This window comes from Mauremys reevesii, linkage group 3, assembly GCF_016161935.1.
Source record: "Mauremys reevesii isolate NIE-2019 linkage group 3, ASM1616193v1, whole genome shotgun sequence".
NCBI lineage: Eukaryota > Metazoa > Chordata > Testudines > Geoemydidae > Mauremys > Mauremys reevesii.
This window is the reverse complement of record NC_052625.1, coordinates 146,994,786-147,021,114: the sequence shown is the minus strand read 5'-3', so window position 1 is coordinate 147,021,114 and position 26,329 is coordinate 146,994,786. Positions and strand designations below refer to the sequence as shown.

At 41.5% G+C, this 26,329-nt stretch overlaps 1 long non-coding RNA gene across 2 annotated transcripts in view; it reads right to left on the bottom strand.

The window, feature by feature from the left end:
• The window catches only part of LOC120401811, a 115,242-nt gene extending 92,222 nt beyond the window's left edge, over nucleotides 1-23,020 (bottom strand). Inside the window, exons 1-2 of one of the 2 annotated variants that reach the window (XR_005596755.1) lie at nucleotides 22,876-23,020; nucleotides 19,825-19,994 (exon numbers count right to left, since the gene is read on the bottom strand). This is a non-coding gene — a long non-coding RNA (uncharacterized LOC120401811). The remainder of the gene's footprint in view (nucleotides 1-19,824; nucleotides 19,995-22,875) is intronic. The other variant, XR_005596754.1, reaches the window with a different exon arrangement.
• Nucleotides 23,021-26,329: the final 3,309 nt, after the last annotated feature.

The following is a 26,329-nucleotide window of genomic DNA, read 5'->3' as shown; positions in this document are numbered from 1 at the left end:
ACAGAAGTCACTCCAAGTAACAAGCACCCGGAAGAGCCTTGAGCCACAGCTCAAGGGAGAGGCTACAGCCATCAGAAATTCAGTCAACATTGATTTTTAGTGCCAATTAAAAAATTTTGACCAAACAGTTTTCCATTGGAAAATGCAGTTTAGTCAAAAACTAAACGTTTCGCAGGAACATATTGGTTTAGATGAAATTGCTTCCTTTTGATAATGTAAAGTTTCATTTAGACGTTTACATTATTTATTTGTCTATTAGTTATTTCTGCAGTTAGCAGGTGTGCTAGAAAAGCATTAAAGACTGGGCTTAAAGAGACTATTCAAGCACAGCTCATTGAAGTCAGAGAAATGTACTGTAATACATACATTACTCATGTATTCCCAAGACTACATGGTAAAGTATGAAGAGTTATATATGTACTGCATTTGGGGCAAGTGTTACTGCCTAATAATGTCAGCTCTATATAGTCAGATTTTCACATTAATAATTATGTCCATGCTTCCCTTTGTCGTCGCTATGATGTTTTCATAGAATCGTAGAATTGTAGGACTGGAAGGGAACTTGAGAGGTCATCTAGTCCAGTCCCCTGCACTCACTGCAGGAGTGAGTATTAGCTAGACCATCCCAGACAGATGTTTGTCTAACCTGCTCTTAAAAATCTCCAGTGATGGAGACCCCACAGCCTCCCTAGGCAATTTATTCTAGTGCTTAACCACCCTGACAGTTAGGAAGTTTTTCCTAACATCCAACCTAAACCGCCCTTGTGGAATTTAATCCCATCATAAAAAGAAATACACAAAAAGGGAAAAAGCCCTGGTTTGATTTGGGGTTTCTTTTTTTTTTCTCCCTTCTTTTTTTCACCTTTAAAACCAGGTCTCCTGCATAGCAGATAAATGGAATGTTACCACCTCTGGGTCAGCCACTATTTATTTCTTTTGTGTAATATTTCACTTCCTGGGTCACCCACTGAATATTTTTCAATCTTGTTTAAGGTGAATAAGTGAGGACTCTTCAGAAAGGCTGCCAGGGCAACCCTGAGTAGCTGGCAAAGAGTTTTCGGTCACCAAAGAAAACTCATGATACTTTTCCACACCTGGCATAGTCTTCCTTGATGCACCCCAGTGAGACTCTCACAGTATCATTTGTTTCCACATAAAGGACAATCAGTGGATTCTTTCCTGCTCCCATTAGGATCCTCTTCAGCCTCAAGTTCACATCCTGTATCTCAGCTCCCGGCAGACAGCACACCCTTTTGTTCTCTGGATCGGCCCTAGAGGCAGGCCTAGCTGTTCTTCTTAGTAGGGAATCCCCAGTCACATAGGCATGTCTCTATCTGGTGGTGTTGCAATTTTTCAGCCTTCCCCCTTCTGTTTGTTTTGGCTGGAAGCCAGAGATTCAAGTCCCTGCTCTGCCTGATTTGGAAATCTCACAAACTTTCATGGGACAGCAAAACCATTTCTCACCCAGCTCCACTCTGCACAAGTGCAGGCTCCATCTGATTACAGAGTTGGAGCATCGAGGTGTCAGTGAGATCTAGTATTTACACTTAGGTCTTTCACAGTCTTTAATATCTTAGGGGGACCATTTATGGGGACAATAAAGGGATATCTGGTCTTTTCACTGTATTTCAGTTCCTGAATTATAACAATACCACAAGGAGGGTAGATTTCATATTGTTTTGACCTGTAAATGGCTTCCGATGTATTAAATCTTTGAGAAACATATAACACAAAAGACTAATTTATTTGAATGCTGTGGTGTTCATGTGAAAATGTTTATTTCCAGCTTCATTAAAAACCCAAATAACACCTTTATATCCAAAACACAAACATCTTCTAAATAAGTTATGCCTAGCAGCCTTTCAAAAAATCCTGATGGCTTTCTGATGGCTCTATAATCTGACAAAGACAGGATAATATGAATGACATCATAAAACCATCGTATGAGAAACAATCCAGAGAGAATTGACTGTTGGCTATTTAAAACTGAGACAGTTTGATCTAGTCATTTCTGAGGGTGAAGTTTTTGCTTGATTATGTTTTTCTGTAGTGTACTGGCATTTATGGTTATGTTTAATAAATGTGTCAGACTCTCCTGACAACTTTTTTTCTTGCTTTATGATTAATTATTCAGTTTAATATTAGTTTGTTTAAAATGTATTGTTGCACGAGTTTGATTTGGAAAAAGTAAATCAGATTAGTTTAAACATAAAAAAATAGCTTATTAGCAAAGCTGGAGATAAACGTATTTGTTACTTTTCCTTTATCCCTGCCTAATAAAAAAACTAGGTTAACAATAGCATATGTTGTCAACACGCAAGATTATCTTGACAGTGTGCAAGGAAACACCTCAGTGTCTAAAGATGAAGCTGCCAATCTTAATGAGGATAAGCTTCAGGATGACTGGATAACCATCACTGTCAATTACCCTGACATTGGTTAAAGACGCAAGTACAATCTTCGGCTTCATCTTAAATCACTTTCAAAGAGAAAACTCTAGTTCAAATTTGTTTAGATTCAGATTGTTTCTTTGGTTTCTTCATAGTCAACAGCATTTCAGACTCAGGGCAACTCATGTACATTTCCAACCACTTCTTGGTATTCCTTGATAGTTACAGCACCACCACGCACTTCATTGTGGCTATTCAACTTACTTTCAATATTGAGCCCTGAAGCTGACAAGCAGTAATGGAGCAATAAGTTTGGGGTAATCAACAAAGCAATGGAAATGGCAGATCTTTGTCCCAAATCGAACGATGTATTGGATTTTATTGCAAGAATGCCTGTACAATATGATCCCAATCCTGCTCCCGTTGAAATAAACAAAAAATCTCCCATAGACTTCAATAGTGTAGGATCAGGTCCCATTTGGGGAATAGAACAGGATTCTAAAGAAAGAAAACTTAGAATCTCACTTTTATTAATAATTAATCTCATGTGAAAATGAGATCTCCTTTGATATAACCCTTCAGAGAAGCAAAAGAGTCTGGATTTTCCTGGAGGGGAAGAAAGAAGCAATTTTTGGAAAATAGTTTATTAAAGCCAGGGCTGGGTCTAACATTTTTGCAGCCCCAAGCAAAAAAGCCACTCGGACTGCCGAAGCATAAAAAAAAAAGCCGCTCGGATTGTGCCGCCCCAAGAATGGATGGAATGCCACCCCGTAGCATGTGCCACCCCAGGCAAGTGCTTCCTCCACTGGTGCCTGGAGCCAGCCCCAGTTAAAGCTTACTGCATGTCGATTTTTCACAGAATTCCCACTCCAGGTAGGGAACCTCTTCATTCTGTTGTCATTTTCTAATGCGGTACACACACTACTGGGGACACTCCATCGTGACTGGGTCTGGGGATCAGCTCTTGTCTAGTCTAGTGCCTCCTTCAGATGCTTGTTTACCCTGCAGCACCTCTCACTCTCTAGGACTCAGGGTGCTCTCTCTTTGTGACTCAGCTTTCCAAGTCGGTCACAGTATATTCCTCCTGGGGTATCAAAATCTCTGTGGACTAGATGTCCAGTTGGCATCTCTCACAATCCTGTACTTCTTCCCCAGTGTCCGGTGGGGAATCCAGGCCCACCCACTATTCCGGTTACAGCCCAGGGACTCTACAATCAGCAGCACAATCTCTAACCTCATTGCTCCCTACTCTACCTCCCACATGCTTCCTCCTCCATGCTTCTGGGTTAACCATTCTCTTAAGACAGAATCCCAGGGCTTCTCTTCCTTTCCCCTACCTCCCCGCAGGTTTCCTTCTTTTCCCTCTCTAAGCCCAGGGAAAGGCTGCCAGCTTCCACACTGCATCCCCTTTGTGCTGCAAACATCCCGGCTTTATACCTTAGCCAATTTAACAGCCATTAGGCATTTTTAGTCAAACCAGACTCCCCCGCAGGTGCAGCCTATAAGGTTAATTGGCCCTAACTGCATCATCTTAGCTCCTTCAGGGCTGGTGAGAGGTGAACACTTGATCACACTTCGGCAGTGTTCATTTGGATTCATTCTTTGGAACATAAAAGGTGTTTTTTAAAGCTGTCAAGTAATTTGGATCGAATAGCTAGTGCCTGATGAAAGCTTGACAGAATCTAAATTCCCGCCAGTAATCAAGCATGTAGACTGGATGCAAAATACATAATTTGCCTGAGTCATTTAGTGTTGAAATAAAATTAGAGTTATTGAGCTTCAGAGCAAAACACATCAGCAGCACTGAGCTGTCCATCTCTAAGGAGTATGAGGTAACAAACTGGTTACATTGTCAGAGCATTTGGACTTTCACATCACTTTCAATTCAAAGTCAACAACTTTTACAAATCTCTGCCACTCACTTAGACGTACACTTGCAAGCCATTGTGATAAACGTTATTGAATTGAATACCTTCGCTTGTAAGCCTGAAGATCCCCAAATTAAGGTTCCAGCTAAAGATCAGTGCCACTGGACTCCCCAGGTGGAAGCCCATTATTTAGAAAATCCTACAACTAGGTCATGGAAAGTTCAGCGCTGGGACCTGACAGAGAGAGAACTCCGGGAGATTTCACTGCCATGGTCTGGGAGAAATCTCAGACTGGACCGAGTACAAACAGAAAAGGTGACATGTATTTATGACATTATCTTCCATGAACATAGGTAAATGATTTTGTTTATTCTAATTATATTATTTTGGATCTTCTACCACACCCATCACCATAGCATTGGAGCACTTATACGCTTGCTTTGACTCACTTAAAATCTCTCCCTGAGCAGGAAGTGCATCACCTGCTAGTATGCCACAATCCCTTTCTGGAGAATTATTAGCTCCAACATGGGGCCAAATCTTCAAGAGATAGATCCACAGAAGAGACTTAGGTGAGCAGTGTCTAACTTTGGGGTGTCCTGCTGCCAAGTGGAATGTGCAGACCTCACTTAAGCACCCAGACTCCCTGTTCAATGCATAGAGCAGGGGTCGGCAACCTTTGAGACGTGGTGTGCCAAGTCTTCTTAAATTACAGTAAATAAATGATTTTGCATGCCAGTGATACAGTTTACATTTTCAGGGGCCGGTGGACAGAACCCCAGACTGGCAGTGGGCTGAGCGGGGTTGGCGGACGAAACCCCAGACCGGCAGCGTGCTGAGCCACTCAACCCGCTGCTGGTCTGGGGTTCCGTCTGCCAGCCCCGGCCAGGCGGGGTCCCGGCCACCAGTCCTGCTCAGCCCGCTGCCAACCCAGGGTTCCATCCATCCAGACCAGCAGCTGGCTGAGCGGGGCCGGCAGCTGGGACCCCAGGCCAGCAGCGGGCTCAGTGGGGCCAGTGGCTGGGACCCTGGCAGGCAGCAGAGTGTCACTACAAATCAGCTCACGTGCCACCTTTGGCACACATGCCACAGGTTGCTGACCCCTGGCATAGAGAGATGTCTAAAAATGGGACTTTCCGAAGCCAGCAAACTGAGCGGGAAGCCACCTAAACTAGTCGATAGAAAAATGTTAAGCAGAGGGGCATCCCCTAAGCCCCACCCCTCAAAAGGTAAGTAGGTGCCTAACTGGAGGACAGAGGCAATCACCTATCTCTGATGTAGATTCACAGCTATGAACCCTCTCCTAGAGTTACGCACTTAAGGCTGGTCAGGTCAGTCCTGTCCTTCCTCATGAAGAACCAAAGAGACTCTCACCCCTTTATAGCTCATGGTTCAGTGGTTAGGCCATCAACTGGGGCTGTGGGAGACCTGTTTTCAAATCTCTGCTCTGCCTGATTTGGTCTCCCATGTCCCAGCTGAGTGCTCCTAACCTCTCCTATTGAAGCTGTTCCACCTTGTATAAATAATTAAATATTCATTGGAACAGGGACTGGAACCAAGTCTTCACCTGGCAGTACAGTAAGCAAACCAGTGGGCTGTAGGCTCTTACTGGCCCAATGAATAGTTAATCATTTATACAAAGTGGAACAGCTCCAACAGGAGACAGAGAGAGAAACCTGCCTGGGTTCAAGTCCCTGCTCTAGGGCAGGGATTCAACTTAGTGTCCCTCATCCTTGCTGAGTGTCCTATAACCTCTGGGCTATTGGGTATAATGTAGATCACCACTCATCTGTATGGCTTGTTTTTTGTGTGGGTTAAGTGTGATCTGAGAACACTATGGAATCACATAGGTGGGAAAGCACAGTTTGAGAATCCCACCTTTGCTTAGGTATATACCAGGTGCCACACTGCTTGGTGGTGTCAGGACTCAAAGTTTTGCACATGTCTGTAGGCAGAAACTTAGGTGCTTGGGGACTTCAGGTGTCTGCAGAGTAGGTTAGCAGCTGAATTGGGGTTTTGCAGATCTCAATAGCACCTACATCTTGGACTTGTTCACCTAACTACCTTTGTGGACCGAGCCCAAAGCCAAATCAAACTTTCAAATGAAGTCAATAAAATTTTTGCCTATGTATAAGTAAGAATCTCAAGATTTGGCTCATACAGTACCAGTGAATGTGTCCTACACAGTGCATTTTAAGCAGTCAAAGAAGTTGTCCTCTGAGAAGTGCTCTTTCTTCCCCCGCACCCCAGTTCACACTGATATCTTAAAGCTCATTAGGAGCTCATTTTATCAGATTTCATGGGTTTTTTTACCACCTAATTCCCCTATGTGTATATGGCATGCAAAAATAGAACCTTTTAATGTAATAGCAGATATATATTATACCATCCTGTGAACTTTTGTGACACAACAGCCATTTTTGTGTAAATGTCAGGAGCTTGAAACCTCTGCTCCAGAACCCACCAGAGACCAAGCAGACAGAGCTTTTGTCATGCACTGTCTATACAGTTCATGCAGATACATAACACTACTGTTTCACTTCTGGGATTATAATGATCAGGGAAAGTGCTATTATGCAGAATATAGTCATTAAACTGGCCTCAATACTTGCTGATATTGACATGCTTCTTTTTTCTAATGAAGAAATACCAGCAAACTAAAGCAGCCAGTATTTCAGCAGATCTCGGACAGCCCCTAATTGTGATTAGAAAATAGGTCTCTTGTTGCCATATATATCCTTCCTTTTGCACAGTCTGAACCAACAAATAAAATAGCAGTTGCCAAACTACATTTTCTACAAAACTATTTATTTTGTAGTGTTCCTTTTTAAAGCATATCTGACTACACCAAAGACCCAAAAAACTATACCAGAAAAATGGAGTGGGGTTTTTTTGTTTTGTTTTTGTTTTTTTATTTTCATTTTATTTAAATATTTGTAACAGAGATAAAGGCTTCCTGGTTTTCCTCAGCAGGGTAAATAGAAAAATGTATCCTCTCAGAAGGGCTATTCATTGGTGCATATTGGTGTGAGCTATTCTTTAGCTGCCCATTCGTGCGTAGCTCATCAGAGTTATACACAAAAATGACACATTCCTAGTATTTCAAATTCACAAAGGATTTCAAAACCACCATATTCACTCACAGCCATCTATCATTCCATCCCATGTGATGGTGTACAATAAAAAGAAACAAAACTAGCCTAAAATCTCCTGTTTTCATTAGAGTGAGATAGAGTTTTTGTATTTTCAGACAAATTAGCTATTACTTCAGTCAATAGGTCACAATCATAATGCAGATTACTCTTCCAACCATCTCTGGAAGAAAAGGAGTGTCTTTATACAAGAGTTTTGTGTTGCTTCATGAACCATTCCTTCTGTTGTGTGAGCTCCTTGAATTGGCACCATTTTGGATTAGTCTAGAATGAGAAAGCAGCAATTTTGCAGCCGTGATAGCAGGTGCAAAGGGAATAATATAACATCTCCCAAAACCTTGTTGGAACGTTATGAAAAATTCTAAACGATGTTAGCAGTTATTCAAGTATTTTAAAGAATTTTAGGATATTCTAGAGGCATCAGCAGAATATAGGGGAAAACTATTCCCTCCCTCAAAGATTCTTAGCAAGCCATCTTCCTGAAAAGAAACAAATCTCTAAAAATTATTAAGTGTCCTGTTTTTGTTTCACTGCTTCATTTTTCTGTGAGACATCTGGATTTGGTGAAATATATTCTGGCTGACAGACTAAAGGGAAATACATATGCTTTTGGTTGTAACAGACAGGCATATGGGCAGACATTCTATTGGTCTACTACACCACAAAACAGAGTGACAGCTACAAAGATGCACAACTTTGACACAAAACAATGAAGAAATATGTGCAGTAAAAACACTGTTTTAAGCTCTGTCTAGAAATGCTGTACAAGGTGTCTTGTGCATTATCATCTTTTTTCACAACAGGAGATGGGTGAAAGTGTAACCCACAGGTCAGCGTGTTCGTCCAATCCACAAAGGATAGGAGTTACTGCCCCTAAGTACAAAGCCTTGAGCCTTCAGCTCAGCTATAGCAGTACATGATTTTAGCTCTGGAGGTCTCCAGTTCAATCCCTGTTTTGCTGGCCAACAGGGTAGCCATCACACAAGCCACAAAGGTCAGATTTGAAAGTCTTTGGATCCTGGGTTTTAGTTTGACCTAACACAAAGACAGCAGCAAAGTTTAGATCCAGATCAGAGCTTCAGAAAATGAAGGTGTACAGATCCCCATTTTTAAATAAATCTAAAGGAAACAACACTGGTTCTTCTTGGAGGGCTTTAAAAATGGTAATTCAAATTCCTAATAAAGGTTCCAGAGAGAAGCACAAAGCATCCCCATGGTGCAGAAATGACGGTCTGTGGATTTAGGTTAACAAAGATGCCCATTTGTCTTTTGTGTGAGTTAAAGGACACAATATATATTTGGCTGACCTAATTTCCCAGAGTTTTTAAAGTTACTCATACTGTGGCGTGTCTCCAGACTCCTGAATAAAGGTAACAGAAAGCCTATCTCCTTTTTAAAACATGTTTAATTGAGTGCTGGAAACCTCTGGTATGATGATTAGCCTCTTTATTTAACACTGCAGTTGACATCAGATTCAAAGTATCTCTATTAAACACAGACCTACTGGGATGCCACAGAGAGTGAGAAATTGCTGTTATCCTAAATGATTAAGTAACAATCATCTCTTCAATTAATCCTTTTCTTTAGAAAAAGCTATTTATTTATTAAACAGCCATGAGAAGAGAACTCCCTGGAACAAGGCACATATTATTAAACAAAACTTCCCTATCATCTGGCTTTCCCCGGATTTATTATAGCGCTCTTAACTATGTGTTGGATCTTCCTGTGGCTATGCAACTGTAGCCACTGACAGAACATTGGATGTAATATAGCTTTAGTCTAGCAACATCTGACTCAGTTTCCATATGCCCAGTCCCCTGCCCTGAACACAAATGCTCAGAGAGCCCCAACCCCACAGAGCACAGATGGAGGAGCACCCATCTGAGTTCCAGGGATGGTCACTGGACAGTGCCATGGAAAACGTTACTGGCCCCTTTCACATGGGCCAAGCAAAAGCAATGGAACCCTGCAGAGGGGCAGCTGTCTTGGTCCTCCACAGACATAAGGAGGTCCCTTCCCCAGGGATCTTGCATGACATGGTGTTGTTCAGTGAATGAAGTAGCCTATGTCAGTTTGAGTTTTTCATTTGAGAATGTCAAATGTTGCTTTGGTAATGGGTAGTACGTGAGCCATATTTATTTCTAACTCCTCATCCTGCAGCTCCTTGCCTTCACTATGTAGTGTGCCCTCTGTGGAAAGCCTTACCAGGTCTGCATTTCATGTACTGCTAGCCCCACTGGTGCAATTTCATGAGCATTTTCTGAAGTTGAGGAAGTGCTTTGCACAATGGTTTCCTTTTAATATGGTTTCCAGCATGTAAAGATCTAATTCTGCCTCCACCTATTTCTGCCCATAAACATAGTCATGAAACTATTCAGAGCCAAACAATGGTTAGAATTTCTTTTTAAAAGTGATAAACAGTTCAACTGTGCATTAGTTTATGTTTTGGGCAACAAACTTGTACTGAGTCTGTGTCCTACATAGCTGAGCTCACCCAAGCCCACACAGAAATTGCTCCTGTTAAATTTGTGGCTCTTTCCTTTACCACGCTACAGAACAAGATACAGTCCCCAACTGTGGTGTTGATCATTTTCACTCCAAATCAACATACCAACAAGTACTTCAACCTCATCCAACTCCTCAAAGCTCTGGGACATAGTATTTTTGTTAAATCTCAGATGCTGAGGAAATCCCCAAAGGATTCCTTTAACATTCATTGAAATTCCCTTTAACATATCTCTACCAAAAGGGAAGTTGAAGATGTAAACTTTTACTCTCTCTATTAGGTTGGAGCTGCCAAACACTTGGCTGGCATCCAACACTGAAAACACTCTTGCCTTTTGAAGTCTAGTCATGACTCCCACAACTGTTGGTATAAAGTAGCACTCAAGTTTGATGGCCTTATTTAAAATCTTTTGGAGCTGTATAAATCCCAAGCTTATTTGGTTTTATTACAGTGACCGTATTATTAACCCAGTCAGCTGACTTATTCAGTAACATTTAATTATGTGATTTGATCAAGTTCAGCTTTTACTGTCTCTCCGGTGCTAATAAAAATGTATGTGGTACATGACCTTTGGTGACCCACTGGCATTGATAGCAGTGTGATGTATTATATCCTTAATGAATTCCATCATTACCTGTAACCACGTGAGCTGAAGGGGTTTCCCTCCCCTCAACTTTTGATTATCCTGTTAATTGTTGCTCTGTATGGTGGCAGATCTTATATATTTTCATCTCTAGTTTCCCCCCTCCCCCAACATTTTTTCATATACCATATGTCTTTTCCTCTCCACAAAATGACCCTGCTTAGCTTGTGGGAATTCTAACAAGGCCATAATTCAAGAGAATATAGTTGCAAGCAATAATATAGGTTTTCCTTTCTGCTTTTATTTTCACTCCATCTTAGGCATCATTGGTCATGCATCACCTACCCTGCTGTGCAAAGGAGAACTAAAACATTTGATAGCAGACAATGCAATATCTTTAAAATCTATATTAAAACTAAGAAATATTCCAGAATCAGTTGGCCTGTTAGATTCCACATCCATGAGTTATTGAAGTGAAGGTGGAGGTAATAATATGCAGAACTTAATTAACAAAGTTTGGAGGTCTTTCTAAAGGATATGTTCTAGTTCAATCACATGTTAATTTGGTTATTATGAGGTGAAGTTCCATAGCCTATGTTAAGCAGAAAATCAATCCAGATGATCACAATGGTCTTTTCTGGACATAAAAAAAATCCCTATGAATCTGTGAAGATAATTGGACAGCACACTTTAAAAGATTGGGTGGCCTAGTAAAACTGGGAACTTAAAAAAAAATACAGTATACTAGATTTCTGAATAAAGTGGGCCTTCAGTTTGCCAATCACTGACTTGTTCCTTGCATTAGGCAGGGCATCAACCTCCCCAAAATTTGAACTGTAGTTCACTGTAATAAAGTTCTGCTTTTCACTGAAGGTAAATCTCCACTTTCTCTCATGGTTGGGTGGACAGGAACAGAATCTGTTTCTGCTGGTGATTATCACACAACTGGCAGGTATCACACCCTTCTATCAAGGAATGGAGCTGTACGTTCATTCCTGGCCTGGGAAATACTCTCTCAAGTCTGTCTAAGACAACTATCAACGCCAGTTGTGAGGTGTTTATTTTTTGCACGACATCCTTATGTAATGAGGTGGAGACAACAGTTGTCTGTCCTTGAAATATGATTCCATCCTGTACACCCAGTTCATCTTTAATTTGAAAGTATTTGGTTCTGCTCCTACTGGTACCTGGATTTTATCTTCTGGCCACCCTGCTCGTAGTGCTCTCTTGTCTGCCTACCATTTAATGTCCTTTTCCATATCCTCTTTGATTCCCATCAGCTTTGCTGTTGAAACAGGGAGACTGAATACATTAGAATGTTTCACTATGTCCTTATTCCCTTCCCCCAGTTTGCTGATGCTAGGTATATATGCCTTGCTCAGCATGTCAGCTAACATCTATATTCATCCTGGACAATATCTGATCTCTACCTGTGACCCCTGGAGGTATATCAACATACTCTGCAATCTTTTGGAGAAGGGGCTTTGCCTTGAGTGTCACTAGGTGTTTGTGGTCTGATTGCATTGTTATTGAATGACCACAGGTGTACTGATAAAATCACTCCACTCTAAATGCCAGCATCTCTTTTTCTATTTGGCCATCTCCTATTCAGTGTCTGATAGGGCTCTGCTGGCACAAGAGACCAGCAGAAAAGCAGTTCCTGCAAAAGAGCTATACCCATTTCTCACGCTGCCAGTCACTGCACTGCAGACCCTGCCACGATGGTTCATTAGCATAGAGTGAAGCTGAACCCAGGTTCAGTTGAACAAGTGACAATTTATTGAACCCTGTGAAGTGCTCTGTGCATGTGGCTGTATTGCTTCCAGCTTCACTTGGGTTCCATTGGTGTCCTGTCTACAACAGCTCTTCCAGGGAGCATGCGCCCTCTGACTCCAGTTCCACTGATCATGATAGTTAGGGTCTTCCTTGCAGGCTTCTCTCTCCCCCAGTCTCTCTACAGCTTCCTGAGCATTCCAAGTCCCCTCTTTTTAGCTTCCTAATGCCCTTTGTAGGGGAATCAGGTGATCTCTGTTGAGTTGTGCCTCCTTAATAACTAGGGTTGACTGGCCCCAGGCCTCTAGCCATTAAGGGGCAAGCCACTCTGTTACATCCCCTCAGCTCTACACCATCTTGTAGTAAGAGGAATGGTGCTGAGTTTGTCCATAACAGTGTGGTATTGTGATATGCTGACATTGATCGTAAACTTTGCCAGTATGATCATAGGCACACAGCACTTTTCCATCCATTGCCCGTGCTAAGTAGCCTTGTTTTCATGTTACACACTTATGCTAGCAATTTTGACTGGCAATGCTGTATAATTTCAGCTAAGAGGGAGCAGAGCTAAAATTATCATCATCATCATCGTTCCAGCAATAAAGTTTGCAAAACAAAATAGATCAGAATTATGGCTGTGAGCTGCAAGTAAGAGAAACACACACAGTGTGACAACAACCTGCTTCACCAATGGGCACTGATCACTCAGTAAGACCTCTACCCAGATCTAACACCCCAGCACCAACCAAAGCTAAATGACCAGTTTTGAGCACTGTGAAACTTCTATAATGTGTGCAAGACAAATTCTGCAATAATTTTGGGTTATTGTAATTTATAATGTTTCATATTTCTATTATAGATTAGATGTCTCACACACATTATAAAATTCTCTATATAGGCAGCAGTGTTGAATTGATTGCCTGCTGGGAAATTAGAGCTGGATTGGGTATGTTAGTACTTATTGAGCAATTTTTTTAAAGTGATAACATCCCATAAGTTTCATATAACTTATGTCTCATGTCAGAAAAACGAATTCCTGGTTAGACTACCCAAAAGCAAAATATAAATGTATTATCTAAATATGGCAAGAAACTGTCTATTGCAATTGCACTGTTCACTGAATTTCTGGAGGTTTTATGTTTCAAACCCTTAAAAATTTCCATGATAAGTACGATAAAATAGTCCCAAATATATAATATTTTTCAATACCAATAAAAACGGAGCATGAATATTTGAAACAATGAACAAAATCCAACTCTGCTCCAGTTAAATCTTCTAATTTACAAGAAACTAATGTCTCAGCAGTAAATTGTATTTGAGACAAAGGAAGCAGATCTCATTCATTAACTCATAACCATTTAAAAAAACATTAAGTACATTCATTGGGCGTAACGATCATAGGTAGCAGGGGTCTGGCAGGCCTTAAAAGCCATGAATCTTTGCTCAAAAAAACACCGCTGATCTCAAGTACTGCAGAGCGCAATGTTCCCTGCTCTCTGTGCCTTCTTCTGCTATGGGATTGTTTCCTGCCATTCCTCATTTTCCTCTCTCTGTCTGCTTCACTTTCTTATACTGAATATTGTGCTATTTGAGAATCCTGATTTCTAAACTTTCATCATCAGAAGCATGAAGCAGAAGCACAAGCAAACAGCAACGCAACCTTCCTCTCAGCTAGTGGACAGAAAATTGATAGCAGAATATGGTCATCTGTTGTAAGGCAAATAAAAAACTGATGTAATGTTCATGCAATTATTATTTTTATTATTATAGAGGAATTGTGAACCGAATTTATAATTCAGGATACAAGAGGCAACTGTGTCTCCAGTGGGCGTGATCATCCCTAATCTGTCTGATGAAGGCCCTCACAAACCATTGGATATCATCTTCCCTCATTAAGACTAACTTATACTACTTCATCAATGCTAGCTAGAAATTAGAGAGCTCTTTGCATATTCTCTAAATTGATATTTAACTAATATTATTTGTGGAGACTTCTGCTGCAAAGTCTAGGAAAAAAGCCTCTATATTTTCATGGCAGGTGGGAGGGATCCTCTGTACTGGACCCTACTAATTTCCTTTGAGCAGAGCATACAAGCACAGGTTAATTCTATAGCATTTTCCTTTCATGCCTGGATTCCTGTATGCCAGTGAATGGCTTTGTTTTGAACACTGCTTGATAAATATTATTTATATTTAGCCATTACTATGAGGTATCAAAATAATCTGATATACATCGATCCCACTAAAATCTAATAATATGAGGCTTTGGTTACATTGGTGGAGCACAAGGATATTCTTCTGAATATCAGTCAACAATACAACTTAGTAGGTATCCCATTCTTGACAGATCCCTCTATAAACCCATTTTAAAGATCCATAAATTTAATACTGTGCATAAGTTGAAGTCACATGAAGCTTCAGGGACTCAGTGTCTCTGAAAATCAGGCCTCTTGGTTTAGGTGCCCAATGTTGGGTACCCAAAATCGAAAATGTTGGTCTAAGCCTACAAGTTATTTGGCATCTCTCAACTCTGGCATACAGTAAATATACATTTCCCCCACCCATTTTCTAGAATAGATATATTGTTGATTTCTGGCAGGACAGATAAGTAGTTGCATTGACAGAATTCATATTTCTGATCATGTTTCCACTTCAATCTAAAAGATTGATGCATTCTGACAAAACTCCTTTCTAAGGATTCACAACTCTAAAGTTGGTGAGTTTATTATAAAGATCAAGAAATAAATGAATAAAAACAAGTATCCTATGATCTTGCCAGATATATTACAGGACTCCCTGAAGGCTTACTGGGGTGGGGGAGAGGGGAAAGAGAGAGAATCATTTACTTTTTCCCTCATCAAGAGCCAAAACAACACTTTAAATTCTAAAAACAGAGGAAAAGGAAAGGAGAGGAATTGCTTAGGAAGAGCATCAGTGATGACAATTGTAGCACATTAATCAAATTCGGATTTAAACTACATAATTTAAATCACTCCAGAGAGCAACTCCTGACAAGAAAATGATGCTGTAGTGACAGAACCAAAAAATAAACAAAACATTCCAAATTATGAAACAAAACCTAGGTCACAAGTGAAGGTGCTAGAAGAAGTCCATGACACCTTCTGGTTGTCATTGAGAATATTCTTTTAAAGAACTTGAATGAAAAAGATAAACTTGAATTGGAGACTCCACTAACTTTAGAATAAATAAAACAAGCAATTAAAAGTCTCCCCTCAAATCAAAACTTCTCTTTTTATAGAAAAGCCTGATAGAATTAGGCTCCAAAACACTTGATTGGCAAACACACTATAAAATGTATATATAATTTATATTTATTTACATGAAAGTGCCTGAATAAACTCTAAGTGCTTTGACAATTATTTAAAGACACAATTCATCCAAAACTAACTGATCAGCAGGAGCATACTCATGTAAATTAATGGGTTTCATAACCCCCTGTTGCTTCCATACTTGATTCCTTCTTAGTGCAGTCCCACTAGTTCTAGCCTACTAAGCAAAGCATATATGCTGCCTTTTTCCACAGGTAAGCACAGATATCCAGAGAAATATTCAGAGTTTCTGCTTCAGATGATACAAGCTTCAAAATATATACATACTTGTCAACATCTTATGAAATAAAGGGTAGATTCTTAATTTGCACAAATATAATATCTAGCTCTTCTCATACAGCACTTTTCAGCCACAGATCTCAAAGCACTTCACAAAAGTAGTAATCATCATTACAGAAGGTTACAGACATTTGCATAAAGTGCTGCCTGATAATACAGAGCTCCAGTCTCTCCCAAACCTGATTTAATTAATACTGTGCCCCTCCAGCCCATATCTGCCTATTCCTTGGCTCCACATCAATTGTGTACCCCTTTGCATCCCAACATCAATTAGTGTGCATCTCCTTTCCCCTCATGAATTCATTCTGGCCTCATCAGCCCGACTTCAGTTATTTTTGTCCACCCTGCTGCCAATCAGTTATGTCTTTCTCTTCCCCAACTGTACACACAAATTCTTGGAATAGTCTTGAAGTAAGATGTCAGCATCCTAGTACAGAGATCCCAATCCACTGTTACCATCTGCCATGGGCCAGTCCACAAATATTCCTGATGTGCATATGAGGATTAAGTTGTACCATGGTCATAGAATCATAGGACTGGAAGGGACCTTGAGAGGTCATCTAGTCCAGTCCCCTGCACTCATGGCAGGACTAAGTATTATCTAGACCATTCCTGACAAGTATTTGTATAACCTGATATTAAAAACCTCCAATGATGGAAATTCCACAACCTCCCTAGGCAATTTATTCCAGTGCTTACCCACCCTGACAGTTAGGAATCTTTCCTAATGTCCAACATAAACCTCTCTTGCTGCAGTTTAAGCCCATTGCTTCTTGTCCTATCCTCAGAGGTCAAGAAGAACAATTTTTCTCTCTCCCCGTTATAACAACCTTTTTCGTATTTGAAGACTTAATTCCCCTCTCAGTCTTCTCTTTTCCAGACTAAACAAACCCATTTTTTTCATTTTTCCCTTCAAAGGTCTTGTTTTCTAGACCTTTAATTATTTTTGTTGCTCTCCTCTGGACTCTCTCCAATTTATCCACATCCTTCTGAAATGTGGCGTCCAAAACTGGACACAATACTCCAGCAGAGGCCTAATCAGCGCAGAGTAGAGTGGATGAATTACCTCTCATGTCTTGCTTATAACACACCTGTTAATATATCTCAGAATGATGTTCGCTTTTTTTGCAACAGCATTACACTGTTGACTCATATTTAGCTTGTGGTCCACTATGACCCCCAGATCCCTTTCCACAGTACTCCTTCCTAGGCAGTCATTTCCCATTTTGTACGTGTGCAACTGATTGTCCTTCCTAAATCAAGTACTTTACATTTGTCCTTCTTGAGTTTCATCCTATTTACTACAGACCATTTCTCCAGTTTGTCCAGATCATTTTCAATTATAATCCTACCCTCCAAAGCACTTGCAACCCCTCCCAGCTTGGTATCATCCACAAATTTAAAAGTGTACTCTCTACGCCATTATCTAAATCATTGATGAAGAAATTGAATAAACCCAGAACTGATCCCTGTGGGACCCCACTCATTGTGTCCTTCCAGCATGACTGTGAACCACTGATGATTACTCTCTGGGAACAGTTTTCCAACCAGTTTTTCACCCACCTTATAGTAGCTCCATCTTGGTTGCATTTCCCTAGTTTGTTTATGAGAAGGTCATGTGAGACAGTATCAAAAGCTTTACTAAGGTCAAGATATAGCATGATGATCTCATTCCCCTTTTATTATTAATAATAAATAAATAAATACACATCTAATTGTGGCAGTGCCCTGTGGTGCTAGGCACTCTACAAAACTATAGACAATGACCCAAAGAGCTTTTATATCAATTACTGGTAAATTTAATTTAAAATATTTAACTAACTAACATGCAACAACCGTATAACCGTGTAGGTGTTATCTCTTTGCAGACATTCTAGACACTCACCACTGCAGCATTGTGGCCCCTCTTCACCAACAGGTGTTCCTTTACAGCCGGGATGCCAATGCTACCTAGACTTCCTTGAAATGGTTGGGCCTGAGCAAGAAAAGCAAGCACTGGATTCCATTCTAGTCAGCAGTAGTGGCACCCCTTTTGCTGGAATGTGTCAACAGGGCCCTGCAACTCTGAATGTGCACTGTGTACAGCAGAGCTTGGCAGAGCTAGCCTAGCTCAATAAGAATGCTTGATTCAAAAAAGATTCCTATTTTGCATCTTGTAAAATAGAAAAAGCAAAGTCCTAGCATTTTTTTTTTACTTTGAAAAATGTGTACACATATTTCAAGTTGCTGATTTATATATTTGTCAGTCTAGTGCCAGGAAGAAAATGTGATCACTTACAAAAAACAGATGCAACAGTTAATGCTATTCAACGAATGCGCCTAAGAGTTACAAATCCTTTTTTCCTTCTTCTTTTGGTCAGTCGTGTTTGTTTTTAAGCCATCAAAAGTACTGGTGTAACATACAGTGGTGAGAAATAAAAGATTATAAAAAGTATCTGTAAGGAGAGGGGTTGTGGTAAATGCATATTCTGTAGAAAAAAATGCATGTAACATGGTAAATTTTAGCGTCTGTCTGTCTGCATGCATGTCTCTTTGGCTCTTATATAGAAAAGTCTAACTGCGGCTCCACATTGATTAAAATTTTGAAGAAAACAGTATAGACATTATTTAGGGAGTATATGAGCTGTCCATTTTGTTTGCTCCTGCCAAATCTACTGTAACGATAATTGAACATTGTCTATGACTTGATTATCAGTCTTTTCCCCCGTAATGGCAGTGATGGCCCTTTAAACCTGCTGTTCCCTTTGTATTTTTTATGCATTGGATTTCTGAAGGTATCAGGATGGAATTCATAAGGGAGAAAAAAAAAGAAGTTATCCTTGGAGATCATAGAACATTAATCAGAGAGATTTATTTCAGACAACCCCATGATGTGAAATATCTATTTTTAGGGACTTTGATTCATGTTTATTTTAATTGCTTTTTTGTTGAACTTGAAACCATTTCTCCACCCTTTCCCTTTGGGCTTGCTCCCACCGACATCACTGGAAATTCTGGCACTGTTCTACAGGCAGTAAAATTTCAGAGAAGTAGTACAGAAAGGATGTTTGGCAGAAGAATTTAGCTGCCTCTCTGTGAAGGACTAGATAAATACCACCTTTGCATTCCAGTTTCCAAAACTGTTCCCCCAAGCTCTTCCCAATCTTGGCTCTGAACAAAAGTGAAAATAAGCTGGGTGGTCTTGACCTACTCTCCGTTTAGTCCATATTACAGAATTAGCACACAGTATGGCAGAATGAATGACAGCTTTTGCTGAAGGGAATCTGAGGCCTGGAATAATGGTACGTGTAGGTCAGGAATGAGGTACATCTGCTGTCAGGAGCGTATTTGTAAAGTTCACACAATATCTGTCCCCATTGCATTGGTGTAAAAGAGCCAAGGGATTCTACAAAGTTTTGCTGGTTCAAAAAGAGCCCAGCTTTTGTACCAGCTTTTCCCACCACTCTTGAGTTTTGTCCCAATCAGAAATTTACTCAGTAAGGTCAGTGGCCTCCAAATCAGCCTAGATCTCCATCTCTCACATGAAGCTTCCTTTGCTCTCTCTCTCTCTCTCTCTGTCTCTCTCTCTCTCTCTCTCTCTCTCTCTATATATATATATATATATGCAATTCTAACAGGAACGTGAAGTCCAGAATATTCATTTTATATACTAACAGTAACTTTAAACCACTGTACAGAATTTTAAACTGCTAAAAGGGATTAAATCATGCAGATTGCAAACTGGTTTTAATGGACACATTCATACCCCTGAATTTAATCTATTAGGAGCCCAATTGACAACATGGTAACCTTTAGAGGAGTTGGCTCATTGACCACACCAGTAAGGACCCCATGATCAGGCCATATATAAATATTTGCTAGCAGAAGAGGATAGAACATATGATAGTAATACTATTGCACAAAAATCCTATTTATAAGCTTACTTTGCATAGCACTGTTTATCCTGAAGGATACCACAGGCGTTTTACAATTCTCTGCATACGAGACCACTGAAATGCAGCTGCATTGGGAGTGAAGGATAACAACCATCCAAAACACTGCACAACTTCTCAGACTCTTAAGAACATCTCAGATCTTCCTTAACTTTCCTTTTCTATGATGGATGAAGAAAGAAAGAAAGAAAGAAAGAAAGAAAGAAAGAAAGAAAGAAAGAAAGAAACCTCAGTCAGGGTCAGGGCACTGTACAAATATGTATGAAGACATGTTCCCTGCTCCAAAGATCTCATAACCTAAAAAGTATATTGTGTGAGAGTGCACCAGAACAGGGTATGCGAGAATGAGAGTCTGTTACAGAAAATAGAGTCTATCTGCAAGATTCTGCCTAGCAATTCCTTTACTTTCCACTTCCATTGTATTTAAATTCACTTCAGCAGACAGGAGAAATGAGATTTGTTTTGAAAACTACACATTACTTAAGATACAGTGAGCAACTAGGTGCCTTTTCATTCCATAAAACATTGCTGTCTGATGTGCCAAGATTTTCCAGCTACCATCCAAAAAGGTGCCTGAAAAATATGTGCATCTATTTGTGTGAGGGAAAACTCATGCATTTCCACATGCATTTAGAGTAATTAAGAGGCCAAGTCAGTAATCACTTACTATGATCTTTTCAAAGTCAAGCGATTATTGAACACTCAGACATCACACCACTCTTACTGCCCAGTGACTTGCCCTACATTTTTTAATATATATATATTTATCAGAATATCCACATTTTTAGCGTGAGTATTCAAATGAAAAATATGAATCCTTGCCGCCTTTTAGATTATTCAGCTAATCAAAAAACAAGGAGGAGGCTTTTTTTTTTTACTTTTACGTTCCTCCTCTATCTCACATTTCCCCATCAGCTCTCCAACTATCTAATCTGTCTATAGATTCATTGATTTTAAGGCCAAAAGGCAACTAGTCTGCAATCATATAGCCTGACCTGTGTAGCAAAGGTCATAGAACCTCACCCAGTAATTAAACTACATATCATGGTGAGGAGCATAGGGAATCTGAGTATAGGTACCCTTGCTGTCAAGGGGATCCTGAATTAACTCCTGCTACAGGATACTTGTTTGTTATCCTCCGTTAGGTAAGAAGTACATTTCTTGATTTTGCTTCATTGTTTTGAATTTCTCCTGAATTAATAAAGTCCCTTAAGAGCCTAACTAGAAAGGCTTGTAACTATGCCTACCTTTAGCCCTCACCAAACTCACCAGCGCTGCCTGAAGCAACACCTTCGGTCACCCTCAGACAAACTGATTCAACATGGAGGGAAATAAAGTTACAGCGGGAATAAGAATGGCAAGGGGGGGGGGATTTCTCATGTATTTGATGTATTGGAGACTTACTAGAAATCAGAGAGGGCTCCTTCATTCCAGAGGAACTCAAGTATTGATCACAGAGAAGACACAAGCCTATGTTTGTATTCTTCATCTTCACATTGGCATGTATGCTAAAAACATACTTCACATTAGTAGTGTTACTACTGAATTTAAATCCACCATAAGGCTGGTCCCAAGGGTCTGGCCACTCTCAGTGGGGTCCCAATCATCTTGCACTGCTAACATTGTCAGCTTTAGTCTTCTCCAAGGCAAGAACATTTAGGGTCTGATCCTAAGATGTACAGTGCCCTCATCTCCCATTAACAGAATGTTGCAGGACTGAGCCCCTAAAGGAACCCAGAACCAGCTCAATATGACAAATTAAAATTCAACTTTTCTATCACAGTCCTACTTGCCTGATTTATATTGTGCTGGACAATCCTGTTTTTAAACCAACCTGTCTCCTTCTTTCACTCTATGAATTGCATTAGCCCTAATGTGTCACTAGGCAGGTTTAGTCATTCAGCAGCAGTCCTGGCTAACAACCATCATCAGAAAGTTACAGGTGCAAGCGCTAAGATTTATCCCTGTTACTTAATTTAAAATCTGGCTGAGCAAATTTATGCTATTAAATAAATTTAAGATTTTTTAGTGAAAAGGGTGCTTTTCTTTTCTTTAAAAGAAGAGATCAGCTTTTTTTTTTGAGGGGAGGGGGAGAGGGACATTTTAGTTTCTTCTCCATTGATCTTCATTTTCACCATATTGGTTCTCTCCCAATAACTGATCTGTTTGATACATTGGGAAAAGTTATTTCCTCACAGGTCACCTCCTTTCCCCTGAATTTGCTAATAAAAATTCTGATCACTTACATTATTTTCTCACTTAACCTCCTCTACCCTCTCACCCATCTTTTCAGTTACTCTATTTGAATAAGGCACTTTTACATGAACTGAAATAATCCAAAATTTACTAATGCCACAATGTTAAGACCTTGAGGGTATGTCTTCACTGCAACTGGGAGTGAGCCTCCCAGCCAGGGTAGACAGACCGGCGCTAGCCCGCTAAAAATATCAGGGGTGGGGGGTGCTGCGGCTCCAGCAGAGACTCAGGCTAGCCACCTGAGCTCAGAGCCATGGGGTGGAGACGGCTTGTGAGCCCATGCTGCTACACTCAGAGCACTAGCTCAAGCCTCTCTAGCACCAGTCTGTCTACCCGGACTGGGGGACTCATTCCTAACTGCAGTGTAGACATAGCCTAAGGCTTCAGACTGCAGCCTCAGCTTTTGTATCATCCCCTATGTTACTACCAAACAATTGCTCCCAACACAAAACCAGAGGCAAACTGTGGTGTCACTGCAAACCAACATGAAACCTTAACAAGTTATAATTCATCAGTTAGCCTACAGAAGAGTGCTCTCCTTCTAGGCAGAAACTCTTTCCACTGCCATTTCTCTTGACCATTCATAATGCTTTGCAATAAGTTTCCATTATAGAATGGGACAAATAATCCACCCCTTCCAGAACAAACACCGATGAAACATTAATTAAAGTTATATTATTAAGTAATACATACACCAGTTATAGCTCTGTAGATATTAGGATTTCTATAGACACACATTACAGAGAGATAACTATATTTAATACAGGGCTTTATATAAAGACTTACAAGAACGTGCCATCTCCTCCGCAGTATGAAAATTTAAAACCAGGTGACAGCGTAACAGGAGTTAAGAACATTATCAGCTACAAGAAAGGTGAAAGCAGCAAGCAACAATCAGCTACAAAATGGCTACTTTAGGGCTGTGGCTGTGTGTTTCTGCCAAATTTAAAGGGCCAGCCCCAGAAAGACAAGCTGGAACAAAGTTCCTATAAGAGAGCAACCCTACACTAAAGAGAGTCAGTAGAGACAAAACAATATGAAGGAAGGTGTTCTCAGGGGAATGTTTCATTATCATACCCCCAAAGTTTTGCTGGCATACGTTTGGGATGCATTACTCATCAACAGTGAACAGAGGAACAAATTAGAGAGATTACTCTGGATCTGAATGACCTCGCTGACTGCAACTGTGATATTACTATTAGTATTTATGATTACTTGTATTGTGATAGTGCCCAAGGGCCCAAAACATAGACTATGACTCTGTTGTGCTAAGCATAAAACACTGAACAAAAAGACATTCCTAGTCCTGATAATGTACCCTTAGGGCAGGGGATGGCAAACTTTTTGGCCCGAGGGCCACATCTGGAAATAGAAATTGTATGGTGGGTCATGAATGCTCATAAAATTGGGGTTGGAGTGTGGGAGGGGGTGAGGTCTCTGGCTGGGGATGTGGGCTCCGAGTGGGGCCAGAAGTGAAGAGTTCAGGGTGCAGGAGGGGGCTCTGGGTTGAGGCAGAGGAGTGGGGGGTGAGGGCTCTGGCTGGTGGTGCGGGCTCTAGGGTGGGGCTGGGGATAAGGAGTTTGGGTTGCAGGAGGGTGCTCTGGGTTGGGACCGAGGGGTTCGGAGGGCGGGAGGAGGATCTGGGCTGGGGTAGGGGGTTGGGGAATGGGGAGACGCTCAGGGGTGCAGGCTCCAGGCAGTGTTACCTCAAGCAGCTCCTAGAAGTAGCCGTATGTGCCATCTCCGGCTCCTACATGGAGGCACGTTCAGGCGGCTCTGCACACTGCCCCATCCACAGGCACTGCCCCCGCAGCTCCCATTGGCTGCATTTCCCTGCCAAAGGGAGCTGCAGGGGTGGCACTTGGGGCAGGGGAAGCATGTAGAGTGGAAGCCCCCATGCATAGGAACTGGATGGGGGGCCATGCGGCTGCTTCTGGGAACCACATGGTGCACCCCCCGACCCTGCTCCCCAGCTAGAGTGCCGGAGTCGAGCCATATGGCTGCTTCCGGGAGCCGCGTGGAGCAGCCCCCGACCCTGCTCCCTGGCTGGAGTGCCAGAGCAGGGTAAACCCCAGACCCTGCTCCCCAGTGGGAGCTTGAGGGCCGGATTAAAACAGCTAGTGGGCTGGATCTGGCCCGCAGGCCACAGTTTGCCCACCCCTGCCTTAGGGCTTTAGAGATCAAAATCAGCACCTTAAACTCTACTCCAAACAAATATCAGTTAATGTATTCAGTTAGAGCAGTTAGAGATTTCTGAATAAATACAGTTTCCCACACCTCTACTCTAGTATCAAAGATTTAAATACATCCCTGTCTTCCAAAGGCAGTATTCTATCGGTCCCCGATTTCCACACTCACAAGCTGTTTTTATTCTGAAGGCCACTCATGGTACCTTTGCTAAAATGATGGCAATGACACTTTCTCTCCCTTCCTTTCCAGCCCCTCTTAAATCACATTCAGTGGCTGCTGGCTCATGGAACTTTTTTGCTAAAAAGTGAGTGATGATTCACACAGCAAGGAGCATGACATCCTCGCACCTGAAAAATGCAAACTCTGGTGGAATAGTTTTGTTTAAAGAAAGAAATGGAACTGAATGAAGTATTTCAGCCTCACAACCTGGACCTGCAAATTGCCTTTGGGTATTGATTGCTACTTAGGCCTACATGGTGTTCTTGTCCAACAAGACCATGTGGGAGAGTGAGGCCCCACTCCACCTCCTGCATGGCTGTGTCGGATCATGTCCCTGCAGCTCTGAGCATGGGGGCAGGGGTAGAAAGAATGCAGGAAGGCGTGTCTGATATTCCACCCTTTTCACTCATGGAGGAAGGGGAAGGTGAGGAGAAGAAAATGAGAGGGAGACATGGCTTTATCTCCCCACCCCCTCACATGTTGGTCAGTAGAGCTGGCTGAACATGATGGGAGGAGATATGCTGTCACTTGGTTTGTAAGGGCTAATACAACGTACTCCACCAACAGTAGAAAAGGGGAGCTCTGGAGGTATTATAACACAGAGGGGTGTTTTTCTGGCACTCCCACTGTGGCACTCACTGGTCCTGTCCTCTTCCCACTTGTCTACATCACAAAAACCTCTCTAACAAGAGGCAGCTTTGTTGGCAGTCCCGACATGGAGGACAAAAAGGGAACGGGAATGAAGCCTGAAGCTCCTTCTCACCTGCAGAGGTGTTGTGTGCAGTACAATTCCCTGTGCTAGCAGTCTGACATCTTTCCACAGTGCTAAGTGCACTGTAGAATAAAACCAGAAAAGAAGAACCACACTCCCTTGCTGTGTAACATACACACAACTGGACTTTCTGGGAAAACAGGTTTTATAAAAGCCAGTAGATTTTCCCAGTTTTAATGACACGTTAAATAAAATTCTTACAGGTTAAACCAAATTTTTGGTGGCATTTCAGAACTTTTTACATGTAAATATTTTACATGTAAAGAGGATATTACTGGCTGTTGATAAAATGGAGGAGAGTGATAGGAACAAGTGCATCCGACGAAGTGGGTATTCACCCACGAAAGCTCATGCTCCAATATGTCTGCTAGTCTATAAGGTGCCACAGGACTCTTTGCTGCTTTTACAGATCCAGACTAACACGGCTACCCCTCTGATATAGGAACAAGTGTTGTATGACAGATAACAGTTGTCAGTATCCCTCTGCCTTTGCTTGTTATTGCAAGGACCATGAAGCAAAAGTTACTCTGGGCTAGATTCACCAGGGAGATTTGGGCACCTAATTGCCCCTGTAGGTGCCAGCAGCATTCACAAAACTACCTCAGCTGCCACCTAACCCTCTAGGTACCTAATAGCCTTAGGCATACATTTCCACTGGTGAAGTCCAGTAGGCACCTGAATTTCTGCAGATGGGCACATGCATAGCCATCTGAGTCCTGACGCCACCAAGCAGCTCCACGCCTAGCTCATCCCTAGCCCCTAGCTTGAGTCACAGACTAGGTGTTCCCCTGCCTGCTCTACTTTGGAGCAGAGGCTTGGACTTGCGTCTTCCACCTCCTAGCTGAGTGTCCTAAGCACCAGGCAACAGGGAATCCTGAGGTGAAGTGCTCTCCATCTCGCCTGTTGAAGCTGTTCTACTTTGTATCAATAATTAAATATTCACTGGGCCAAAGTGTGAGCCTGGCTCTCTCGCCTGGTGGATAGGCCACCCAACTGGATGATGGGAAAGACCCAGGCCCCTACTACAATTCAGGCAGAGCAGGGATCTGAGCCTGGGTC